We start from the raw sequence: 12,040 nt of genomic DNA on the forward strand, positions 1-12,040 counted from the left end.
ATATATATATGACTGAGGAAGTAGAGAGATCATCAGAATCAGATCATCAAAAAGATCATCAGAGATAAGAGAAGAAAGAGACGAAGGATAAGAGCGAAAGAAGACGCACGAGAGAGAGTGTGAACGGAAACAAGTAAAGTCCGAAGTTTGTAGTCGGAGAGAAAGAGAGAGAGATCCCAACATCAAGTAACCCTCTCAGAGAAGAAACGTCCAACAAGCGGTTCTGAGGAGTAACCCGCCTTTCAAGGTTCAAGACTAAGGCATTTCTTCCTGCAGTATGAAGTCAAGACGCCGTCTGAAGTTTTTACTGTTCCCTTTTGTGAAGCCCTCACTTTGAGCGCTGATTTCGACAGCTGCAAAACTGGCCAGCAAGTATTTCATTACCGCACTGTTTCCCCATTTTGCATAGTCAGTTTTAATTTTGTTATGTAAATAGGAGAAACTATTCAGCATGTATCTTTGTTAATAAGCTTGTAAATAAATTTCTGTTCTGTTTGAGTTTCTTTCCAAATTCGTATCCCGAGTTTCAATTGTTGGTGTTGAATCCTTTTTGTTTATTATAATAAAGAACCTGAGCGGATCTCGGTCCATAACACCCAGCGATGGTCCGTTCCTTAACACCAATGCCAACTCTAGTCCTACAGACCTGGATACACAATTCAAGACAGAGTCCTTCCTCCTAAGCACCAGGTTGGGCCACAGGTTTGCCATCTGGTGGGCTAAGTAGGAAATAGCCTACCTCCAGACTGGCAAAGCCTCCTGAAAGCTCAATCTTCTCCAGGAACTATCGGTTCTGAAGAAGAAATGACTTTGGATACTGTGTGGGACTACAGATCCAACCAGAAGACTGCTTGGAAAGCTGCCATAGCAGTAGCTTCCAAGGCCCCTGCCTCTTGCTGCATGAACCAGAGGATCTGCAACAAAGTGCTGCAGCAGTAAGCTGGGAGTCAGACAAACTAACTCTGGATTCACCTGTTTAGATGGCAAAGAGTTTTACGAGGGCGAATAGAAATGCCTATGTCGAGGTAGAGGAGGGGGAAGCAGCTTGTCCGATCGGTTGCCCCTAAGCGAATTCTCTTGCCCCAAGACCAAATTGTTCACTTGAGCCAAAACACCTTCAGACAAGGAGGACCACAGTAAGCCCACAGAAGCTCTGGGTTCCTTCTTAGGACCCCAGAACGACTCCTACTGCGAAGGGCAGTCAGAGAAAGCTACCATGGATCCTTCCTCTAGGTCACTGAGCTGACGAATCAACATGCTGACCTCTGCAAATATCCTCTGAATCTCAGGAGTGACTGCATCCTGCGGGGAAGGACCGTCAGGTCCTTCCAAGATGTTTCACTCCCTCGATCCTCTTCCTTTGGAAGAAAGAGCCTCAACAGACCCCCTATGATTTTCCTGGATCACTCGAGCGTACGACCTCTCGGGTCTTAAGACCATGCCGGGAATGTAAACTCTCGTGGCCGAACCCTGAGGAGAACACTCCTCAGGGTTCCCACTGGTTGCATCGCCCCTCCCGGTGTATCCCGAGGAAGTTGATGGGACAGGTGAGGAAGATCGGACATTCCCACTCGGCTTGCTAGCAGAAATAACAGAAGGAACAGGCCGCAATCGGTCACCAACCCTCAGTGGTGATCGAGTCGCAGGTCTAGAAGAGCACTCTCCGTGGAGAAGCGCTCCCCCAAGTACCGGAATGACACTCACATCAGGAGAAACACTATCCGACACCTGGACCGGTCGGTGTGTGCCCGAGGATTGGGCGAGCAATAGTGTCCACCTGCATGATGAGATTGAGTACCGTCCTCACGACGTGTCCCAGTCTGAAGAGGTTGGAACCTCTCGAGCGGATTGAACGGGGGACCTCCTACCAGTCTTGCCGCGTGCATAATCTCGCAAGACCGTCACGTCAACCCTGGGAGCCAAGTGATCGTTCGGGAGCGATCACTGGCAAGACGTGTCACCTGAGGGACTAACCTCTTCCCTTTGCATCATACCAGAGTCGTGACGGCGAGTGAACTCAACGCCACTGGACTCTGGCTGCATGCTCATCATTAGATTTGTGTGCACTCAGGGAAACTTGCGAACAAGAACCCAAGATGATACTGGGTCTAGAGGCAGAACCTCTAGGACTAGGCGTAGAAGCACAAGCTGAAGCTTGAACTCCTATGGTTCCCAAGCAGCACGCCCCAGGGGGTGACGAAGCGGTTCCCATTCCCAAAGGAACGGGAGGACCAGTGGAAGGCCACCTTTCTCCCCAAAATGATGGGACAGGCCCTTAGAAGCCCCAAAACAAGACGTCTTAGCGAGGGGAGAGACAACCTTCTTCTTCCTTGGCAAGGGAACCTAGGAAGATGAAGGGGAGGAGGCAGCAGACGACAACAACGAGGAAGATGACGACACCTTGTGCTTCTTCGTCAGCTTCCTAAACTCAGCATTGACAGTCAGATCCCCCATCCATGGAGCCAGTGGAGTGACTGCGGAAGTAGCAGGCTCCGGAGCAGCTGGGACAGAAGGCGCCAACACTACAGCAGCTGTCGCAACGATCAGGGACCAGCAGAAGATCCAGTGGGGATGTCACTTTCGGTGTAACCTGGAGGAGGAGGGGGCAGTTACAGATCTACCCTCGAAGTACGTGACATGGATGATACCACTACTGAAGGTGTTACGATGGTTACGTGCTGAGTATCAACCAGATGACGGGGTGCCACATACCAAGGTACAGACAAGGTCGTAGTTGTTCCCACAGAAACACGGTGAGTCACAGGGCAGAAGAGAAATGGTGCATCAGCCACTGGAGTGAAGGTACACCAGAAAGCCCCAGCTTCAGCCAAACCCGCTGCAAGTCCCCACCCATGGAGGCAGCCACACCTGAGGGAAAAATCCCTGCCGAAGCGAGCAGAAGCTCCTGAGTACAACTCCGAGTCGGCAGCCCAAGCCCCCCTCTTCTACGCTTGATGAATTAACAAAAGAAGTGGAGGGAGACACTCCGCCCGAAGGGGAAACAGCAAGACGAGGAAGCTTACAAGGAGGGAGACCAAGAGACACAAGTATCACATGTATTGTCTATAGTACACTCACGCCCTTGACACTTCACACAAAGGGTGCGAGGATCAATTTCAATTTTGGAGCGAAGGCTACCACACTTCCTGCCCCCACACCAGGACAAATGTGCTGAGAGAATGGGAGGATGCTTAAATATGCAATTCTTGGGTTTGCACGTTATCAACAGTAAAACACAAACAGGCAAAAAAATCACAAAACCACAAACAAAATGGAAAGATCTCACAAAATTTTGACAAAATCTTTGTTCGACGACGATGGGGCAGAGAGTGAAAGCACGTCTGATCATCAGGGCGGCTGTAAGCAAAGTGGAATGTTTACATCCAATTGGGCAGGACACCCGACTCTCGAACAAGCAGTTACTGCATAACAACCTTGTTTTTCTTCTATGACCGATTTCCAGCCTATGCTGAAAGTAATTCCTTATGTAAAGGACCGAGAGTTTGTATAACATGTAGGAATAAACTTGAATAAGCCAGGCTTCTGCACCCCCATTCTTCCACTCCTCCCAAAACTGGTGCAGCCTGGCACCTACGGCCATGCGAAGGAAAGGAACATTACTTTTTTGCAGGCTTAGCTGCAGCTCTTGATGCGAACTTAGAAGGTGGGGGAAGGTTGGTGTGAAGTCTGGTTAATGGGCAAGACTTTCCCTCACGAAAAAGATGCTTCTTCAGCTGTGAAATGGACTTAGCAGGTGTCGCAACTGCAGTCAAGGAAATAAGGCACTTACTGGATTGGGCAAGCAAATCCGTACTGGACTTCTTTTCGAGCGCCAAGAGGATGTCTTGCATTGCACCTTGAGGAAATAGGTGAGACTTATCAAGACGGGAGAACATGAGACCAGACTTCTGGGTCGTCGTCACCTTTAGAGGTAAATGAGCACCAAAGCTCACGCTTCTTTAACATTCCCATGGCGAACAAGGAGGCTATTTCACCTGCGCCATCTCTAAGAGCCTTTTCAGAGCAAGAAAGAACTCCCAACCAGTCCTCCCAAAGATCCTCAGAAAGCGAAGGGCAGTCCTCTAACTTCCTCGCCAATGCTTCAATCAACCAGTGCATAAAACTGAAGATTTCCAAGACCTTAAAGAGGTTGCGAACTAGACAGTCGATCTCCGACGAAGAAAAGAACATCTTCATAGCCTAAAACGCTGCTCTCCTCTTCGTGTCCACAAGGCCTGAGAAGTCCCCCCCTGGGAGGAGGCAGAAACTACCAAGGAAGGAGCTTTCCTGGTTATGTAGACACGGTAACGCTTCTCTGAGAGCAAAGAAAGAGGGAAGGCGAAAAACGCTTTGCCTTGTTCCCTCTTAGCAGACAGCCATTCATCCACATAGCAAAGAGCCTTCCTAGCTGCAGAGGAGAGGACTAACTTAGGAGGGAGATCTTCTGACAGTTTCTTCATGAGGAAGATCGAAGGAGGCAAACTAGGAGTGACAGGTGCGAAATGGTCTGGAAAATAATCCAAAAGAAACCTCATCAAAGAAGCATATGTTATTGGAGGTTGAGCAGGTGACGGCGCCAGTTCTTCCTTCTTCGACAACGATGGCGTCTTACCCTTAAAGAAGGACTACAACTCTTCGAAGTGCAGTTGAAAAGGAAAGCCAAAAAACCATCCAAATGAAGACGAAGAAGGTCCACAGAGCTACCTATGTTACCCCGGAGCCGGCAGAAATCCAATTGAGAGGTGCAATGTTGTCATACCTGTTTACCAGAAGTGGTTTGTAACTGGTTGCCAACACTAGAGGTGGTGGCGCCACCACAAAAGTTTGAATTACAGCTGAATAATTGCTTGGTAAGGCCCTAAATAAAATTATGCATTACTGAAAATATTAAGCAAACTTCAACTACAATATCATCACAGCTAATAATGTTATAAATCACCAAAATTCCTGAGATAGATATATTTAGCATTATATTATATTTATATTGGTTGGTTTTTGTACTTTGGTTGCAAATAGGAATACCACAAGATGTCATGAAAAATCTTAGTCATATGACAATTTGTCCAAAATTGCATTTTTCCTAACTATACAAACCTGAGGTCCTTTTACAATAGGAAGGTTACTAGCGGCAGCTGGATAGGTCGTAAGCTTTCGAACAAGGGGTTCGGTAGTTAACTGCTTGTCCGATCATCGCGCGCGCGCGACTGGGAGGTAAACAATCACTTTTGCTTTAGGCCCAAGCAAAAACTGCAGAGTGAGGGGTGGCATGAGGTGGGACTATGTGTAAAAGGACCTCAGGTTTGTATAGTTAGGAAAAATGCAATTTTGGACAAATTGTCATTTGTTCCGACACGGCATACAAACCTTCGGTCCTTTTACAATAGGAAGACTCACTTCTTGGTGGGAGGAATCTGAGTCTTTTGTGAACAGACTGGTGTTCGCCCAACCTTGGAATGCCTCCCTGGTCGTAAGAGCGAGGGAGGGATCCAAGCCTCTGTCCGATTGATCGGGGTGTGCACCGCAGGACCAAGTACTAAGAGAGAGGCAAGCGTATCTCTTCGTACCAGCAATGTAAGAACTTGTTCCTGTACAGGAGCAAATATAAAGTTATGGGTTTGTCTCTTGTTGGCATCCACTTTCCCCCCCTTGTAGGAGGAAGTGGTGGATATTCTGCTCCTAACCCTAATGAAAGGGATAGGATGGGGCTCTGTCATATAGCTCACCTGCATCTCGTCCTCATCCAGCGTAGTGACGACCGTGACCCTCTGCTCACAGGTAGAGGAGAAGGAAAAGATGGGAAGAGAAGCCAGTCACTCACTCATTCTCACATCCATTCGCACAGTCACACCAGGACTCGATGCTGTTCAGCCTGCGAGGGTCTGGGTTAGCTACACAACTTGTTGAGCAGCCACCACGGGTCCCAGGGAAAAAGTATCCAAGGACCTGTGGGCAATATCCCGAAGGTAGAAGGAGGTGAAGGTAGTCTGGTTGGCCCAGACACCTGCCTTCAGGACCTGTGCCACGGAGAAGTTCTTACAAAACGCCAATGACGGGCCAATACTCCTGACTTCGTGGGCTCTCGGACGGGGCGTACGGATGTCGTCACTACCATCAGCCTCATACGCCCTCCTGATGACCTCACGCAGCCAGAAAGAAAGAGTGTTCTTGGATACTTCTTTCTTGGTTACCCCGGTGCTAACGAAAAGGCGTCGACACTCAGGCCTGAGGTGTCGAGTTCTCTTCAGATAGCGACATAGCGCCCTCACAGGACAAAGCAATATCTCATCCGCATCATTATCGGTGAAGTCCATTAGGGAAGGGATCGTGAAAGACTCGAACCTGTCGTCAGGGACCGACGGTTTCTGAGTCTTCGCAACGAAGTTCGGGACGAAATCGAGCGTCACAGATCCCCATCCCCTGGAGTGTCGCACATCGAAGGAAAGACCATGAAGTTCCCCTACTCTCTTCGCCGATGCCAGGGCCAGCAAGAAGAGGGTCTTGAGGGTCAGATCCCTGTCTGACGACTCTCGGAGTGGCTCGAAGGGTCTTCGAGTCAAACTCCTAAGGACGAGAGTCACGTCCCACGCAGGGGGCCTGAGTTCCCTGGGTGGGCAAGACCTTTCGAAGCTCTTCATAAGCAAGGAGATCTCGAACGAGTTCGAGATATCCAATCCCCTCAGTTTCAGGACTAGTGCCAGGGCGGCTCTATATCCTTTGACTGTGGGGACTGAGAGGAGCTCTCTCGACGAAGAAAAACAAGGAAATCCGCTACCTGCTGAAGAGTGGCTCTGAGAGGAGATATACCCCGTCTACGACACCAACCACAGAAGACGGCCCACTTCCCCTGGTACACAGCTGCAGAGGACTGACGGACGTTTCCAGCCATCTCTGTTGCTGCGCTATGAGAAAAGCCTCTCGTTCTCAAGAGATGGTGGATAACAGCCAGCCGTGAAGTCGAAGGGACTGGACTGCTTGGTGGTACCGCTCTACGTGTGGCTGGACGAGAAGGTTGTGCCAAGGGGGAATCTCTCTCGGTTCTCCTGCGAGAAGAGCCAGCAGGTCCGGATACCAAATGGCCTGGGGCCATTTGGGAGCCACCAGGATCATCCTGAGATTCGGGGTGACCAGTGCTCGACTGATCACCTTGCGAATCAGGCTGAATGGGGGAAAGGCGTACGCGAAGAGGTTGTCCCACGGATGTTGAAGAGCGTCCTCTGCAGCTGCCCATGGGTCCGGCACGGCTGAAAAGAAAACCTGAAGTTTTCTGTTGTGCCGGGTGGCGAACAGATCCACGACTGGTCGCCCCCACAGGTCGAAGAGCCTTTCCGCCACGTCCTGGTGTAGAGACCATTCGGTCCCTATCACCTGATCCCGACGGCTGAGCTTGTTCGCTACTACATTCCTCTTCCCTGGAATGTAGCGTGCTGACAGCTCTATTGAGTGAGCCTCGGCCCACTCGTGCACCTGCCGAGTCAACTGGTACAACGGGAGAGACACTAGGCCCCCGTTTGTTGACGTAAGCCACCACCGTGGTGTTGTCGCACATCAACACCACTGAGTGTCCCATCAAGCGGTCCTGGAACTCTTGGAGCGCGAGAAACGCTGCCTTGAGTTCCAGTACATTGATGTGAAGGTGCTTGTCGTGCTCGTCCCACACTCCTGAAGTCAGCAACTCCTCCAGGTGTGCGCCCCACCCCTCTGACGATGCGTCTGAGAACAGCTGCATCTCCGGGGGGGGAGTGCGTAGAGGCACTCCCTTTAAGAGGTTCCTGTCGTCCAGCCACCAGGCTAGGTCCTGCCTCACCTCCGGTGTCAGTGACACTGGAAAGTTTGGGGGATCCGTTGCCTGTGACCAACTCTCCTTTAGTCTCCACTGAAGAGACCGCAGGTGAAAGACGCCCTGTGAGGGACTAACTCGAGTGACGACAGGTGTCCGATCACGACTTGCCATCGCTGAGCTGCCTGTTCCTGCCGAGACAGGAACTGGTTGGCTGCCTCCCTGAATCTGATGATCCGCGAGTCTGCGGGGAAGACTCGCCCTGCTACCGTGTCGATCAGCATAGCCAGGTACTTCATCCTCTGCTTGGGTTCGAGATCGGACTTCTCGAAGTTCACCACGATCCCCAGATCGCGACAGAACTTGAGTAGCCGATCCCTGTCCTTCAGCAACTGCGAGCGGGAGCTCGCCAGGACTAACCAATCGTCGAGATACCTCATCAGATGTATCCTGTGCGAATGGGCCCAAAAGGACACCAGAGTGAACACTTGCGTGAACACCTGTGGGGCGGTTGAGAGACCGAAGCAAAGTGCCCTGAATTGGTACACCGTCCCGTCGAGGATGAAACGGAGGTACTTTCTGGAGGACTGAAGGATGGGTATTTGGAAATACAGTGGACCCCCCGTATTCGCGTTCTCCAGATTCGCGGATTTCTCTCGGGAACGTTTCCCTGCATTATCAGCGGAAAATTCGCGCATTCGCGGTATTTTTCTATGATAAATATCCACAAATTCCTGGTTTTTTTGATGAATTTCATCATAAAATGCACTTTTTGTGATAAAACTATTGAAAAACCATGTATGAAAATTTTTAGTGGGTTTTTCTTGAGTTTTAACTAACAAAATAGGCTGTTTTTAGCATTTTTATAGGGGTTCCAAACATTCGCGGATTCTAACTATTCACAAGGGGGTCTGGTACGCATCCCCCGCGAATACAGGGGGACCACTGTACGCATCCTTCAGGTCCACTGAAAGCATGAAATCGTTCTCCCTGATGGAGTCGAGCATGGAGCGTGCCGTCTCCATCGTGAACCGGGTCTGGCGAACGAACCGGTTCAGGGGAGAGAGATCTATCACCGGGTGCCAGCCCCCCGTAGACTTTCCCACCAGGAAAAGACGACTGTAGAAGCCCGGTGACTGATCCGTGACGATCTCTACAGCTCGTTTGCTCAGCATGGTCTGGATCTCCTGTCTTAATGCTACGTCCTTCGAAGAGCCTGGAATGTACGATTGCTGTTGGACCGGGTTGGAGGTGAGGGGTGGCCGAGATTCGAAGGGTAATAGATATCCCTCCCAAAGGACATCTAATATCCAGGTCTCGGCGCCGTAGCGCTGCCAAGTTGCCCAATGGCTGGCCAGGCAACGCCCCACTTCCGGCAGCAGGTGAGGGGGAACGCCGTCCCTAGCGTTTCCCCCCTTTCTTCGACTTCTTCCCTGACCCTCCTCGCGAGAAGAAGGCTGGGAGGAGGGCTGGATACGGCCCCCCTTGGCAGAAGACGAAGAAGACAGAGTCTTTCCACGGGGCTTCGACGAGGCTACCGTCTTAGCTGCCGAGGAAGCGCTAGCCGAGCTCTTTGGCTTGGCCGCAGTTCGAGGCTGCCCAGAAGCCTTCGAAACTGCCTGGTGTACCAGACGGTCACTGTCATCAGTGCGCCGTCAGTCCACCGCAGCGTCCACCATCTCTCCTGGGAAGAGAGATGAGGAACTCCGTAAAGGTCCATTACGAAGCCCTAATGCCGCCTCACGCCCAGCTGCCCTGGATACTCGTGTAAGGACAGCGTCCCTACGTCGGAGTACCAGGTTGGCCCACAGGTTTACCGTCTGGTGGGCTAGGAAGGAGATGGCTCTTCCTCCAGACTGGCAAAGCCTCCTGAAGGCCGAGTCTTCTTCGGGAGAGATTCCCCCGGAGTTGGCTGCGACCTTAGACACTGTGAGGGACCACAGGTCTAGCCAGGAGACGGCCTGGAAAGCTGCCATGGCAGTGGATTCCAGGCCAAGTGCCTCTTGCTACGAGAACCATAGGTTCTCTGACAGGAGCTGCTGCAGAGACACCCCCGGTGTTAGCCTGGCTAACTCCGGGTTCACCTGTTTGGGCGGCATCGGGTCTTCAGACGGCACGTAGAATCGCCGCTGTCGCAGTAGAGGAGGCGGAAGTAGCTTGCTCGACCTGCCTGACCTAAGAGAGCCTTCCTGCCCGGAGACAAGAGACTCAACCTGGTTCAGAACTGAGTCGGCGAGCTCTGATTGCGGCAATCCCACCGTCGGTCTGGGTTCCCTCTTCGGGCCCCAGAACGACTCGAGCCGGGACGTGGGCTCGGAAGGTGGGAGTGGCGACCCTTCCCCGAGGTCGTTGTGCTGACGAATCAGCGCAATAACCTCGGCAAAGTTCCTCTGGATCTCTGGAGTCACTGCATCCTGAGGAGTAGGACCGTCCAGTCCCTCGAACAGGAGCACCTCCCCCCCGAGGGGGGAACAGCGACAGACCCCTCTCGGTCTCCTCCAGCCACTTGCGCATACGTCCTGGTCGGTCCGAGAACCGTGCCTGGCACGTAGGGCGTCGTGGTGGGATCATGAGGGGCGCACCCCTCACGATCACTCCTCAATACGTCGCTCCTCCCGGTGTAACCCGAGGAGGTTGAAGGTATGGGAGAGGCAGACCTGACGCTCCCCCCTCGCTCGCTGGCAGAACCAGCAGGCTTGGAGGGCTGCAGGCGATCGCCAACCCGCGGTGGCGATCGAGCTGCAGGCCTGGTTGAACCGTCTCACTGTGGAGAACGGCTGGACTGAGCACAGCGGGCCCGATCTCGAGTGTCAGAAGAGCTGGTGCTGGTTGCCGTACCCGATCGCTCTCTGTGAGAGCGACGGTCAGGCGACCTGCAGGCTCCACTGTCACGGTGAGACCGGTGCTTGTCCTCACGGCACGTCACGTCGCTGGTGCCAGCCGTGGCTGGCACCGGCGAACGGGGGGACCTCTTCCCAGCCTCAGCCCGTGGCCGGTTGTGGACCGTCACGTCAGCCCGGGTAGCCAGCTGGTCGCCGCGAGAGCGACAGCTGGTCTGGTGAGTCGCGTGAGCGGCTGTCACCAGTCTTCCGCTCTGTGCCGTGAACCTGACGCTGAGCGAGCTCAGACGTCTGGTTGCTGGCTGCACAGTCGCTGGTAGGCGACCGTACACTCGGTACCTCTCGCGAACGAGAGGCCGAGACGGAACCTGATGCAGTGGCAGAGCCTCTGACACCAGGTGAGGAAGTGCCGGTGTTAGCCGACACCCCTCTGGTCCCCGTAGTCTTCTTCCTTGCGGAAGAAGAGACGGGCCCCGCTCCCGAAGGAGCAGGAGGACCAGCGGAAGAACCCCCCGTCTCGCCGGAGCGAGACGGGCCCTTAGAAGCTCCCGGAGGAGACTTCTTAGGGGGGGAGGAGGCAACCTTCTTCTTCTTAGGGTGTGAAGCCTTAGAAGACGAAGGGGGAGAGGCGGCAGACGACGACGACGAAGAAGACGACGAAGACGACGACGACACCTTCCTCCTCTTCCTCTTCTTCTTCGTCAGCTTCCTCAGGACCGATGTCAAGTCAGCCATCCAGGGCGGAGCCGGGGCTGCTGTTGCCGAAGCAACAGGGCCCGGAAGCACCTGTCCAGACAGACCGACATCGGGAGCAGCGGCGCCACGAACAGGAACGACATATGCAGGTGCAAGCATCACGGGAACAGCAGGAACAGTCACGGCAGGAACGGCAGGTACAGAAACGGCAGCAGTGGTCGGCAACATCTCATCACTCGTCAGCGGCTGGGCAGGTACGGCAGGTGGTACAGTCAAGCCAGGAGGACGGACCAGCGTCACCGACATCCTTGGCATCGGCGGCAGGTCCAGGGGCGAGCTCTTCGGACACACAAAGTCTGGTTTAGGCAGCACGGCAAACCCGGGTGGCGGTGGCATCACACTCCCCCGTGGCATGGCGATCAGCCCCTGCACCGATGAAGTTGGTGTTACAGACACCGCATGCGGGGAATACACCAGATGAGGGGGAGCAGCATAGCCTGGGGTTGACAACGTAGTGGTAGTGGTGGTCACTGTGGCATGCGTGACCGCAACAGAGCCAGCCAGATGGTAGAGCAGCCCCTGGACACTCGGCACGCCCTGCAAGCCCAACGATGCCCACACCTGTCCAAAGTCATCCCTCGCAGCAGCAGCACCTGGGGAAGCAAAGGTCGGGTGGTTAGAAGGGGCCTCTACCTGTCCGCGCGGTGTAGACGAACGGATAGAGGAC

At 53.2% G+C, this 12,040-nt stretch overlaps 1 protein-coding gene across 7 annotated transcripts in view; it reads right to left on the reverse strand.

The window, feature by feature from the left end:
• Positions 1–12,040, reverse strand: part of LOC135205299 (uncharacterized) — a 104,135-nt gene that overhangs the window by 20,688 nt on the left and 71,407 nt on the right. The gene's annotated exons all lie outside the window — the stretch shown is intronic.

The sequence above is a fragment of the Macrobrachium nipponense genome, chromosome 49, assembly GCF_015104395.2.
Source record: "Macrobrachium nipponense isolate FS-2020 chromosome 49, ASM1510439v2, whole genome shotgun sequence".
Classification (NCBI taxonomy): domain Eukaryota; kingdom Metazoa; phylum Arthropoda; class Malacostraca; order Decapoda; family Palaemonidae; genus Macrobrachium; species Macrobrachium nipponense.